This window comes from Vidua macroura, chromosome 4, assembly GCF_024509145.1.
Source record: "Vidua macroura isolate BioBank_ID:100142 chromosome 4, ASM2450914v1, whole genome shotgun sequence".
Lineage (NCBI taxonomy): Eukaryota > Metazoa > Chordata > Aves > Passeriformes > Viduidae > Vidua > Vidua macroura.
The window spans coordinates 73,675,133-73,689,364 of NC_071574.1; positions in this window are offsets into that span (position 1 = coordinate 73,675,133).

Consider the following 14,232-nt stretch of genomic DNA (forward strand, 5'->3'; position numbering starts at 1 on the left):
TACTGGTGCCTGAGGAAAACTACATGACACCTCATCTAACAAATTAAATGTTTCCATGCAATTAAAATGAAGCACTCAGCCTTAGTGTAATAAACTGGAGGCTATTAGTATTCCTAGTGCTGCTGCCTTCATTGTGCTTTACAGTGCCATAAATACAGGCTCAGCATGATGGCTCAGCAGGCACTGGGCATGGAGAAAAATATCTTGTAATATTTGTTATTAAAACATTAAAAAGTCCTTTACTTGAGCACACACATTTTTAAAACGTCTCTGACTTGGAGCCTCTGCTTTTAATCTCTCCGTGTGCCCCGTGCATCCATCCTGGGTCCCTGCTGGAGTGACAGGGAGAGCTGCTGGGAGTGCTGCTTCCCCTCAGGGCCCCGGGGAACGCTCCTCAGGAAAGCTGGAGCTGGGAGCAGCCCGAGGGGGGCTGTGACAGGACCCCGGAATTGGCTCAGGCTGCACCAGGGGAGGCTCGGGATGGACAGCAGGAAATCTTCCCTGCTGGAAGAGTGGCCAGGCTTGGAACGGGCTCCAGGGCAGGGGGGAGTCCCCGTCCCTGCGAGGGTTCGAGAAGTGAGAGGGTCTGGCCCTCTGTCAGATGATTTGGGGGGCATTTCCTTGCAAGGGTGGATGATCCTGGGGCTCTTTTTCAACCTCACCGACTCTGTGATTCTCTACAAGGGATCCAGAACATTTCTAACCTGGAGGAAACCAAGGCATGTACAGAGAAACCAGCAGATCTGGGGTTGAGCTGCCCATGGAAAGGTGTCTGGTGTCCTTTGAGAAGCCCTGGGGTGTCTGAGACACCTGTGGAGCTCTGGCTGGCAGCACAGGGGGCACGGGACTCTGGGACACCCAGGACACAGGACTTCGATGGCATCACCTGGAGGCCTGTCCCAGCTCACAGGGTGAGAGACCACGAGATGGGCCAGCAGGAGGTGCAGGTGTCTGCTCTGGGTTTGGGGGAGTCACTGGGATGATGAACGACCCCTTGTTTGGGGTGGGGTGAGCCCTGCCCGAGCCCCTCAGCTGCTCCAGGAGCACGGGCTGACATGGAAAGGGGCAGAGAGCAGGGCAGGCAGGCAAAGCTCACCCCCAGGCACTGAGCACAGCCTGGGTGAGGCCCCTGGAGCTTCCCAACGTCCCCAGCAGTGCCAGAGGTGGGGCTGGGAGCAGAGCAGGGCTGGGGATCCCTGCCCAGGGAAACCACTGCCCACTGCCACAGGGACAGCAGGACTTCCCTCCAGGGACAGCAGGACTTCCCTCCAGGGACAGCAGGACTTCCCTCCAGGGCTGGAAAAGGAGCAGGAGTGTCCCAGGGGCTTCAGCAGGAGTTACACAAAGGAGCTGGATTTCCATTTCTCTCTTCCCCAGCAGCCTGGCACATTCCTGTGAGGATGAACCCCAGGACTCGTCCTTGCTGTCCCTGCTCTCCCTCGGCTCCCTCTTGTCCCCAGGGCCGTTCTGTGCCTCTGCAAGGCTCGGGGATGCTGAACCCCAGTTTCATTTCACACCCCAGTTTCCCTCCATTGCAGCCTGGCCGAGCAACACGAATTTGAATTCATCCTGAGAGCAGGGCTGTAAGGGTTTTAATAAAATCCAAACAGAAACTCTTTATCCACTAATAGTTTCAGCTAAAAATAGGCAACAAATTTCTCTGCTGAGATTTACTCTTTATGTACTTGGGCATATGCTTGTGGGTTTCAGCTGGACTCCCTTTCTTTATCCACTGTGTAGGAATTTATTTTGCTCAATACTTGTTCCATTAGTTGCAGTTACAATTGCCAGAATCACTTTTCTTTTTCAATGACTGCTTTTTTTTTTTTTTTTTTTTTTTGGGTTTTTGGGTTTTTTTTATTTTTTTTGTTTGGTTTTTTTTTTTTTGTTTTGTTTTTTTTTTTTGTTTTTTTTTTTGTTTTTTTTTTTTTTGACATTTGCTTTTTTATTCTTGCTTTAGAGTTTCTTTCCTTCCCTTTACTTCCAGCAGTCTGGAAGGGGGTGCCACTCGTGCAGTCATCCTGAATTCCAGAGCTTGGCTAGATTGTACATCCCTGGATGCAGGATGCCATCACTGTTCCCACAGCTGTTGAAAAAGCAGGAAGCATCTTTTAAAGCACCTGGGCTGGCCAAAGCAGAGGCCCTTCCCTCATAGCAGATCCTTCCCAGCACTTTCCCCTTCTCTTTAGAAAGGGACCCATCATTTAGTCCACATTACTTCACCAATTCTGCAATTTCCAGTTCAGAAATTTGTTAGTGGATTTTTTAGCCTCCCCTGCAGCACAGCACTGGGAGGTTGATTTGTGCTGTGTCTGTTCACAGTTTCTGGGAATCCCCTTCTCGCCTCTTTATCAATAACCAACCTGCTTTTTCAGGCAGGTTTGCAATTTGTCTTGGCTGTTGCAGATGGGTTTCAAACAAGGAGTTTTATGTCCCAGCTATTTCCCCATCAGTGTCCTCATCACCTGTGCAATCATTCCCCCTCCTATCGAGATCCCACCACCAGGGGATGAAATGCAGCTTGGAAATATCTTGTCTAAGCCACGTGTAGGATGAGCAGCCCAGCTCTTGAGCTGCCCCTGCGGCGCTCCTGCATCCCCAGGGGCACTCTGTGAATCTGGAGCTTATTGCTTAAACAAACTCCAGGAAGTTTGAGTCTGCTGTGTGCAGGCACCGTGCCAATCAAACCTGGCAGTCAGGGCTGTGAAGGTTACCACGGGAGAGTTTTGAATGCCACAGCACAAAAGTTGCTGGAGCTCCCCGAGCGCCCCTAAACTTCACAGCCCATCACAGCGCAGCCATCTGGGCCACAGGGGCTGCAGAACAAAGCACTTCCATGTGCAGCACATAAATCTGGGACGTGCTTCGAGCAATGGAGAGGCACTGGAGGTCAGAACACTTGTGTGATGGCAATAAAAATAATGACAATGCACAAAACAAGACATTTGCACCCAGATCTCTAAGGTTCTTCCCCAGGAAATGGAATGACACACATATTGATGGGAGGAGAAGACAAAACAGAACCATCTCAAACGCTGGAGGGGTGAAATCCAGTCCTGTAAGTCTAATGTTGTCTAATCTAAGAGCTTCTCACTTATTTTTGGCACTCCAAAGGTTTCCTTGTTGCTCCATGGGAAACGCGAGCCATCCATCTGCACCTCTCCTCCTCTGAGCACGGCTTCTCCGCTCAGTGGCTCACGGGAGAGTTTGGTATTTATTTATTCATTGCTTGAATAAAAATCCCATCCTGAGGAAACGTCCTGCTGGAAGTCGCATCCCTCGCACACATTTCTGCATTTTCAAGCGGAAGAAGAAAGAAGCCTGCCAAGCCTCGGAGCGCCTGCCTCTCCTGCCCGCGGTGTGCGCCCCCGGCGCCGCCCAATTAGCGCTAATTAGCACTGCCGGCGGCGGGGGCCGAGCACGGCCAGCCCGCCCGTGCTCACGAGAAGGAAGGGCACTCCCCGTGCCAGCCGGAGAGGGAGGGAACAGGGACGGATCTGGGCACAGGGAGGTGAGAGGGAATGGATGTGGGCACAGGGATGGATGGGGTCAGGGATGGATGTGGGCACAGGGAGGTGAGAGGGAATGGATGTGGGCACAGGGATGGATGGGCACAGGGATGGATGTGGGCACAGGGATGGATGGATGTGGGCACAGGGATGGATGGGCACAGGGATGGATGTGAGCACAGGGATGGATGTGGGCACAGGGATGGATGGATGTGGGCACAGGGATGGATGGATGTGGGCACAGGGATGGATGGGCACAGGGATGGATGGATGTGGGCACAGGGATGGATGGGCACAGGGATGGATGGATGTGGGCACAGGGATGGATGGATGTGGGCACAGGGATGGATGGGCACAGGGATGGATGGATGTGGGCACAGGGATGGATGGGCACAGGGATGGATGGATGTGGGCACAGGGATGGATGGATGTGGGCACAGGGATGGATGGGCACAGGGATGGATGGGCACAGGGATGGATGTGGGCACAGGGATGGATGGATGTGGGCACAGGGATGGATGGGCACAGGGATGGATGGATGTGGGCACAGGGATGGATGTGGGCACAGGGATGGATGGGAACAGGGGATGGATGTGGGCACAGGGATGGATGGGCACAGGGATGGATGGGTTCAGGGAGGTGACAGGGAATGGATGTGGGCACAGGAATGGATGGATGTGGGCACAGGGATGGATGGGCACAGGGATGGATGGATGTGGGCACAGGGATGGATGGATGTGGGCACAGGGATGGATGTGGGCACAGGAATGGATGGGCACAGGGGTGGATGGGCACAGGGGTGGATGGGCACAGGGAGGTAGCAGGGACGGATGTGGGCACAGGAAGTGTCAGGACAGGGACCGGGCCCCACTGCAGCTCCATCCTGCTCATTACCTGCCAGGGCCCGTTAATTGCTAATGACCCTTCCTCCCATCGGCCATCAGAGCTGCCGCTCATGCAGGGCTCCTCTGGCACAGCTGGGCACTGGCATTGTCACTTCTGCCACGGCCCAAACGCCCAGACCAGAGCTGTCACATCCCTGTGCCCGGTGTCAGATCCTCCCCAGTGCTCCCAGCATGGATCCTACAGCCAGAGTTCCAGGGGTGACAGACATCCCTCAGGGCTGTGGGAGAGGGTGACAAGAGCAAGCCAGAGGCCAAGGAGCCGATCAGAAGCGTGCAGATGTGGCACATGCCCCTGTGGGCACGTCCTCCAGCACCACCCAGCACCCCGCACCGAGAAGGGCTGGCAGGAACTGGAATTCTGCATTTCTGGCCAGTCACCTCAGCACCCCATTTCCTCTCCGTGGCTTTCAGCCCTGGATCCATGAGATCACTCGGGACAAGGCCCAGGGGCAGAGCTGTGTGGCTGAGCCTGTATAACTTGAGCACATTTCCTATCTGGGGCGGGATCAGACCTCCAGTCCCTCCAGGGTCTGTGCCTCCCAATGAAGAAAATACCGGCTCTTGCATCTGCTGGCTTCTTTATTTTTGGCTCAAGGGTAAATTGGAATACTCAGAAGTTTCTTTGCTGTCCCTAAGACAGAGTTCAGATGCTTTTCCAAAGCTTTGTTTTGTAGCAGTTACCTGAGCAGTCACCATTTACTGACAAAAGCTTTATGAGATGTGGAACAGGAAGATGAAGGGAAAATTGAAGGGCAGATGAGAGAAAACACCACCAAGGGGAGAAAGAAAAAGAAGGCAGACAGGAGTAGGGAGGGGATGAGAAGATGTGCAAAGCAGAGATCAGACCTGGGATCCCTCAGCACTGGGGATGGCAGGGATCAGCTGGGGGGTGAGGCTGCCAGGGGGGACCAGAGAATCAGAATCATCAAGGCTGGAAAACCCCCAGAGATCAAGGCCAACCCTAACCCCCAGTGCCAAGGGGCAACCCCTGTCTCTGAGCACCTCATCCTCGTATTGCTGGGACGCTGCCAGGGACAGTGACTCCCCCAGCACTGCTTTGGGCAGGCTAGCCCCATGTTAGAGCTCACAGGACTTTTCCAGCCCTGATGACACTGTACCTCTGATGGTGCAGGTACAGGTTCTCCTGGGATGAGTCCACTGAGGCACGGCTGGTGGGGATTTAGTCCCCAAATCTGGAATAAGAGCTGTTCAGGCAAGCAGCTGATCTGCGTGAGAGCTGTTCTAAAGCAGCAGCCTGTGAGCGTGCCTTTAACTTTCCCAAACCCTGCTGAACCTTCCCCAAACCCGCTGCTTGTTCCAGCTCTGAGGCAGCACTGCTGGCTCTGCAGGAGAAGTGCCCCAGGGCCTGCTCTGATAACGATAGAAGGGAGTCTGGGGGAGCTTTTAATAAAACTCAGTGACGGGCACAAATTGCAGCTTCCACAGCGGCTTTGGAGGCAGAGTCATTTCCATCTGGGGCCAGCTGCTTTCAGGGCTGTCTTTATGTGAACAAATCAGCCCGTTTGCCCGGGATGGCAGATTGCAATTAGGGCACAGCAGGCTGGTCACACAGGCAGGGCTGGCTGTCCAAATTTCTGCCCTGCAGCCCTGCTGGGGACGGAGGTGTCTCCCCTGACAGAAGCAGCTGCTGGAAAGTGCAAAAGCCATGGCAGGAATGAGGCAACACAGCAGCGAGACTAATGAGTCTGCTCTGCAGCCCTGGCTTCTTGAAATTCATTTTGGACTCCGGGAACTTTTCCTGCACCTTTTCTAACGCTGCTCTGTGGCTGAGGGACGCTTGTGCTGGAGGTAATTGGGTGGATTTAAAGTCCAGGGCTCGGATGTTTGAAGTGCTCAGGAAGGAATTTTTCCTTGAAACAAAGCAAATTGTCCTTGGGTCAGATCCTCAGCTGCTGCAGTGACAGACATCCTGTGACCTCTGCTGAGGGTGGGCTGTAGTGTGCTTTAAATGATGTTTTGTAATTAATTCGTTAAAGGCTGAAAACTTCAAAGGGAGCCAGAGGAGCCCAGGAGCCCAGATCCTGCAGAAATGCAGCCAGGCTTACACAGATTTCTCCAGGCTCCCCAATTCCCGCCGTGTTCTGGGAAGCTCCCGGCCCTCAGGCTGGGGGTGAGAGCAGCACTGGAACCACAAAGAGGAGCTGGGTCCTCTGCTCCAGGCATCTGACCCAGGGCTGGCTGAACCAGAACCACAGGATAAAACGGGCAGGTCCAAGTCCTCTCTGCAAACCTCCTGCCCTGCTGCCAGCCTGGTAAAACTCAGGACCAGGACGGGGCTTCATGGCCCCATCACAGCCTGGGACCCATCACAACAGCACTGGCAGGAGTTTCATCCTTCAGTGCCCAGCGACTAAACCAGGTCTGGGGAGGAAGACAAAAGGGAAAGTTAATTAACGAGGATTCAAAAGCAGGAAGTTTCACCTTCTGAAAGATTTCCCTGGTGTTGACGTTTGGTCTTCTCTTGAACGAGGTGCAGAAAATCAATACATTGAAGAACATTTGGGTTGAAGAAGGTAAAAAATTATCTTCAGGGTGGTGGGATTTAGCTCAGGCAGCACAAGGGAATGTCAGATGTCCCTTGAGCTTCTGTGCAGGTGAAAAAGGTAGCACATAAAGCAAACCTGGGAACAAACACTTCCAAGAGGAGCTGGCAGGCCCTGAGGGGAGTGCCAGTGCAAAATGAGAATGCTTCTTTGGATTATTCTCCACTGAAATTCTGTTAAAATCAATTTTCTCATCAATTTTTCTCAGTTCTGAATCATTGTGATTCCCAATGAGATGTGAAAGCTGCTCTTGGCCATTTGGGGTCACTGAATACAGAAGATCTGTGCAGTTGGAAAGCATCACAATTTGAAAATTCACACAGTCAATGTTTTTGCATGGTAATTTCACTAAAGTGGTCCAATATCACAAACAATCCACACAGAATAAATATCAAAATGTTTGCAATACCACACAAGAAAAACTGACCAGTTTTGCAATGCTCCAAGCCCATTTCCACTTGGATAAATCAGAACAGACAAGACTTGTTCCTTTGACTTCACACTTCGTTTTTTATGGAAAATCTCTTTCATAAAGGAGTGAAGATGCAAAATTCTCTCTGAAAAAAATATCTGTAATTATATTAATCCACAAAGCGAATCATCAGCTTTGGGGAGCCCTTTCTCATTTCTCTGCATGCTTCCAGCTATAGTAATTTTCCTGGTGAAAAAGGAAACCACATCAGCTTCTCCCACCAGACCAAAGGTTCTGCAGAACTCATCCCTGGCTCGCTCAGCCCAGCAGCCAATGGCTCCTCAAAGACTCCATGCCTGGCCCAGCAGGTTTCCAGCTGAGGACGTGGAGCAGGGCAAGGCTCTCCAGGTTCTGCTCGGAGCTGTGGCTCGGGGCAGAGAGGCCACGGGGAGGTTTTTGTGCTCACGACACACAGGGTCACAGCTTTGTCTGCAGGAAGGGGCCTCAGGAGTTTCCCAGTCCAACCTCTTGCCCAAAGCACACTCAGCTATAGGATCAGACCAGCCTGGTCAGGGCTCTGTCCAGGCTGGTCCTGAAAGCCCCCAAGGATGGAGATGTTGGTGTCTCAGCCTTTCCCAGTCCTTGAAGGTCATTTCTTTGCTGCCAGCTTCACACATAGGTTGGTGTTATTTCAAGGGAACTGTCCTGGGAGTAGTCATCCCTGATCTCCCACGTGTGGAAGGTGCATAAATCCCCAAATGACCAGCCTGGGGCTGGGAATCAAGGTCCACACCAGAACAATGCTGCATTTCTGCCCTCGTGTGTCTGGCTGTAAAAGTCTCTGCTGTTGCAAAACAAATGTTGGCTTCACCTAAGTCCACAGTGAACAAAGTACTCCAAGAGCATGGATCACAGGCATGGAAGAGGATGCCCACCCCTGGAACCATTCCAGGCCAGGCTGGACAGGGCCTGGAGCACCCTGCTGCACTGGGAGGTGTCCCTGCCCATGGCAGGGTGGCACTGGATGGGCTTTAAGGTCCCTCCAACCCAAACCGTTCCATGATTCCAAAATCTGTGTCTCAACTTCTTCATTTACAAGCTGGGACTTGTGTGGCCTCAAAGGAGCCAGGGGACACACTTTGGCTTCTGTAACACTTTATCCTCAGGGCTATAACCCGTGTTTTATAGAAACTGTGGAACTGGGTGAAGCTCCCAGCAGGAAAAACCTTTCCAGCAGCAAATGCAGCATCTCTCCCTGTCCCCTCTGTGAAAAGGGACCTCAGAGAGTGAGGAGCTCCTTCTGCCACCTGATGGTGAGTGCAGAGAAGGAATCAGAGCACTGCCCGGAGCCATGGAATGGCTTGGCTTGGGAGGGACCATCCTGTCCCACACCTCCCACTGCCCCAGGGTGCTCCCAGCCCTGTCCAGCCTGAGCCACCTCTGCTCAGTGCTCACCCAGAGCAATGAACACCACACCTCCAGACAGGGGATGGATTTTTGCTCTCCGGCAGTTGGAAAGGACAGAAACACGGCCACAGGGAGAGCTTCCCTTGTAGACGTCCATCCTTAACCTGCTGCAGGAAAAGCTGCAGCAGCCACCACAACAGGAGCCCATCCAAGAGCCCTTGGTGGGCTACAAGAGCTGCAGCTCTCAGGAGGAACAGATCTGAGGTTGTGTTTGGACACGTGGGACAGAGGTGTAGAACTGACTGGAATTCCAGGTGGAATGTGGAATGTACTGGAAACGGCGTCGTTTCTGTTCCTCCTGACAAGTGCCTGCCCCCACCCCTGGGAGTGCCCAAGGCCAGGCTGGTGCAGTGGAAGCTGTCCCTGCCCGTCACAGGGGGCTGAGCTGGATGGCCTTTAAAAGCCCTCCCACCCAAACAGTTCTGTGATTCTGGACCCTTTGAAGGTCCTCGCCTGCCTTGAATTGTTCAGGGTTGTCCTTCTTTCATATGAGGACACCTGTATCGTCCTTGTTGCTGTAGCTGCTTGTATTGCAGGGATGCTCCTGTCCAGCCATGAACTAAACTAACTCAGATAAGGGAGACCTGGTTGGATTTTGGGGAACAGAAGGCTTTGGAACTGACTCAGAAGCACATTCCTGGTGTGACCTTCTTCTGGCCCTTGGGAACTCTGTTCCTTCCCACAAGAGCTGCCCACAACCCCACCAAGCTCCTCATCATTGCTCTCTTCTCTTCTCTTCTCTTCTCTTCTCTTCTCTTCTCTTCTCTTCTCTTCTCTTCTCTTCTCTTCTCTTCTCTTCTCTTCTCTTCTCTTCTCTTCTCTTCTCTTCTCTTCTCTTCTCTTCTCTTCTCTTCTCTTCTCTTCTCTTCTCTTCTCTTCTCTTCTCTTCTCTTCTCTTCTCTTCTCTTCTCTTCTCTCCTCTCCTCTCCTCTCCTCTCCTCTCCTCTCCTCTCCTCTCCTCTCCTCTCCTCTCCTCTCCTCTCCTCTCCTCTCCTCTCCTCTCCTCTCCTCTCCTCTCCTCTCCTCTCCTCTCCTCTCCTCTCCTCTCCTCTCCTCTCCTCTCCTCTCCTCTCCTCTCCTCTCCTCTCCTCTCCTCTCCTCTTCTCTCCTCTCCTCTCCTCTCCTCTCCTCTCCTCTCCTCTCCTCTCCTCTCCTCTCCTCTCCTCGGAGAACTGGGCAGGAAGCAGACCCCAGACCTCCCCAGAATGGTTGTCTTTCAAACTGATAACAAGGGCTTGATTTTGCAGAGGGTGACATTCCTCACATTTTCCTTGTGATTAATGCTTTCCCTGTCTGCCCTTGCCCCACCACGAGCTCCTTGGCTGCTCAGTAACCCTTTATGTGCTGCAGGACACATGCACGAAATGGCAGTAAGGCCTCAGAGTCAGATCTGTCAAAAAGAAGACCTGAGGGACAGCCTGGGTCCCGTGACCAAGGCTCTGGTCAGTACCAGGCTGTGGTCAGTACCAGGCTCTGGTCAGCACAAGGCTCTGGTCAGTACCAGGCTGTGGTCAGTACAAGGCCGTGGTCAGTACCAGGCTCTGGTCAGCACAAGGCTCTGGTCAGTACCAGGCTCTGGTCAGTACAAGGCTGTGGTCAGCACAAGGCTGTGGTCAGTACCAGGCTCTGGTCAGCACAAGGCTGTGGTCAGTACCAGGCTGTGGTCAGTACAAGGCTCTGGTCAGCACAAGACTGTGGTCAGTACCAGGCTGTGGTCAGTACAAGGCTCTGGTCAGTACAAGGCTGTGGTCAATACAAGGCTGTGGTCAGTACAGGGCTGTGGTCAGTACCAGGCTCTGGTCAGTACCAGGCTCTGGTCAGCACAAGGCTCTGGTCAGTACAAGGCTGTGGTCAGTACCAGGCTGTGGTCAGTACAGGGCTGTGGTCAGTACCAGGCTCTGGTCAGTACAGGGCTGTGGTCAGTACCAGGCTCTGGTCAGTACAGGGCTGTGGTCAGTACCAGGCTCTGGTCAGTACAAGGCTGTGGTCAGTACCAGGCTCTGGTCAGTACCAGGCTGTGGTCAGTACAGGGCTGTGGTCAGTACCAGGCTCTGGTCAGTACAGGGCTGTGGTCAGTACCAGGCTCTGGTCAGTACAGGGCTGTGGTCAGTACCAGGCTCTGGTCAGTACAAGGCTGTGCTCAGTACCAGGCTCTGGTCAGTACCAGGCTGTGGTCAGTACAGGGCTCTGGTCAGCACAAGGCTCTGGTCAGTACAAGGCTGTGGTCAGTACAAGGCTGTGGTCAGTACCAGGCTCTGGTCAGTACCAGGCTGTGGTCAGTACCAGGCTCTGGTCAGTACAGGGCTGTGGTCAGTACAAGGCTGTGGTCAGTACAAGGCTCTGGTCAGCACAAGGCTGTGGTCAGTACCAGGCTCTGGTCAGTACCAGGCTGTGGTCAGTACAAGCTGTGGTCAGTACAAGGCTCTGGTCAGTACCAGGCTGTGGTCAGTACCAGGCTCTGGTCAGCACAAGGCTGTGGTCAGTACCAGGCTGTGGTCAGTACCAGGCTCTGGTCAGCACAAGGCTGTGGTCAGTACTGAGTGGAGCAGCAGTTCTTAAATCCTGACAAACAAGGTGCTGGTGGGAGCTGATAAATCACTGGCAGTGAAAAGGTGTCCCACCACAGCACTGCCCACTTCAGGGCTTTCACGTGTTTCGAGGTGTAGATCACATTTTTGGCACAGCTGACCTAGTGACAATGATTCGTGTCACAGCTTTGGACCTTCTCAGGGCTGAGGGCAAAGCTTCTGCAGGGCTGTGTTTGCAGACAGCCCTTGCACAAAGCAGTGTTTTCCTGCAGGAGCCTCTGTCACCCCAGTTTTGGGCAAGGACCACCCAGAAGCAGCCCTGGGCAATGGCAGAGAAGATCTGGACAGAGCCCAGAAAGCCTGGGAAGATCTTCAGCATGAAAACAGAGGAAGATAGCCAAGGATGCTGCTCCTCCACAGCCTGCTGAGGTCTGGGGCCGTGGTTTGGGGGATCTGAGTCCACGTCCCCTCGGGGCCTTGGGAGCAGCACTCGGTGCATCAGCACTGCCTGACTGCCCAGGCTGGGGTGGGATGGGATGGGATGGGATGGCATGGGATGGGATGGGATGGGATGGGATAGGATGGGATGGCATGGCATGGCATGGCATGGCATGGCATGGCATGGCATGCCCAGCGGCTCCTGTGCATGTCTGACTTAGAAGGGTGTGGGAGGAACAGGGCGGGTGTTGGGTTCCCAAGGACTTTGGTAGGTCTGAAACAAAAAAGCAGTGAACTCCCAGCCAAGATCAGGATGGAGAGGGTTACTCCATGTTTACTCTGCTCAGTGACACAGCTGGAGCAGAGGAGCTGGCCAAGAGGCTTGGTACAGCTGCTGCTTTTCCTTATGTGCCTCATTTACGGTCACAGAGCGTGGCAGCAGCAGCAGCACTCCTCTGAGACCTTCATGGACATCAGAGCTTCCCAAACGGGGAGGTTTGAGCTCCTCTTCCCAGGGGACAAATCCTGAGACTGCATCATCACAGAGCTGATGTGAGAGCAGTGGGCAGTGCTTTCCAGCACACACTGACAGGACAAGGGGTGATGGTTTTACACCAAAAGAGGTCAGTTTAGATCAGCTCTTCAGAAGTTTTTACAGTGAGGGTGATAAAACACTGCAGCCATTGGCCCAGTGAGGTGGTGGCTGCCCCACCCCTGGAAACATTCCAGGTCAGGCTGGACAGGGCTCTGAGCAACCTGGCTTAGTTGAAGGAGGTTGGATTAGGTGAGCTATACAAGTTCCTTCCAACTCGATCTGTTCTCTGATTCTATGATTTTATCCCTGTCCCTGTGTTCAGGTGAAATGTGAGCAGCTGCACAAAGGCTGCACAGCTCTCTCAAGTCACTTTGGTTCCCTGAACAGGCTCCTTGGCACTTCTATGACTTTCCTTGGTTCTCATGCCAGCTCATTTCTCCTCCTTGTCTCCACCGCCCTGGAGCTCTGGGCACGTCCCCTCCTGCATGGCGAGCCCACAGCAGCAGCTGCAGAGCTGCTGCTCCTTGCAAGGCTGCACAGAAGGGAGCCAAGAAACCAGTGCTAATTGCAGCAGTAATTAAAAGCCAAGTGTAGTAATCAGTCAGGGGCCAGCTGGGTGATGTCCCAGGCCCAGCAGCAGCGTGGCTGTTCAGGAGTGGGATATGCCTCACACTGAGCCCCCAGCCCTGCAGAGCCCCCAGAGCCCCCAGCCCTGCAGAGCCCCAGCCCTGCAGAGCCCCCAGCCCTGCAGAGCCCCCCGGGCCGTGCTGAGCAGGGGGGGCTGTCCAGCCTCAGACCCAGCCAGGCTCTGCAGCCTCAGCCCAGTGGTGACAGCAGCTTGTCACCGTGCTGGCCTGGGGGCTGGGATGGCAGCAGCTCAGGGACCAAGGGGCAGCCAAAGATGTTCTTCTGAGATGTTGCTGTCCTTGGGAAGTTGTGTTGAGAACTGTGACAAGACACAGATGGTCCGGGGTGAGGTTTGTCTGCAGAGAACCACAGAATATTCTGAGCTGGAAGGGATCCACAGGGATCATCAAATCCAGCCCCTGGCCCTGCCCAGACCCCCAAAATCCCACCCTGGCCATCCCTGGCAGCGCTGTCCAAAGGCTCCTGGAGCTCTGGCAGCCTCGGGGCCGTGCCCATTCCCTGGGGAGCCTGGGCAGTGCCAGCACCCTCTGGGGGAAGAGCCTTTCCTTTTATCCAGCCTGACCTGCCCTGGCCCAGCTCCAGCGTTCCCTGGTCCTGTCCCTGGTGGAGGATGTACCTTCCTTCTGCTGGGATGTGTGTGGTGGGCACAGCTGCACAGCTCAGCTTTGCAGAGTTTGGGTCTGACCCTTCTACTCCAGGGTGCAAACCAGGAGTAGCTTCACAGATATCATGGAAGTTTTTTTGAGGCTTCCTTGATTATCTCTAATTTATTAGTCTGAGTAGTATATATTTTGTCACCTGGAGGTCATTTCCAGGGTCCCAGCAATTCTGGAGTTTGGTGCTTGAGACACCCTGAAGGGCTCAGTTCGCCCTTCCTTTCCTTCAGCTCTCTTCACTTACTACCAGACCTTGCAAAAGGGCTGAATGCCTCCCTGTGAAGGTGCTGTGAGCTCAGAGCACTCTGCAGTGGCATTCAGCTGCCTCTCCCCAGCCCTCCAGCTGTTGCACAGCAGCAGCAGCAGCAATGCTCTCCCTCTGTTCTCTGGAGCAGCGTTTACCCCTCTCCTCAGCAGCAGAGCCAGGCAACCAAGTCCCCATTAATCCCACGTCCCTTTGAGCAGATGGGCTCTGTGGCACAGCCTCACGTGTGAGTGGATGTTTGAGTGGGCACTGTGGCACACACTCACATGTGAGTGGATGTTTGAGTCTCTGGGCACTGTGGCACA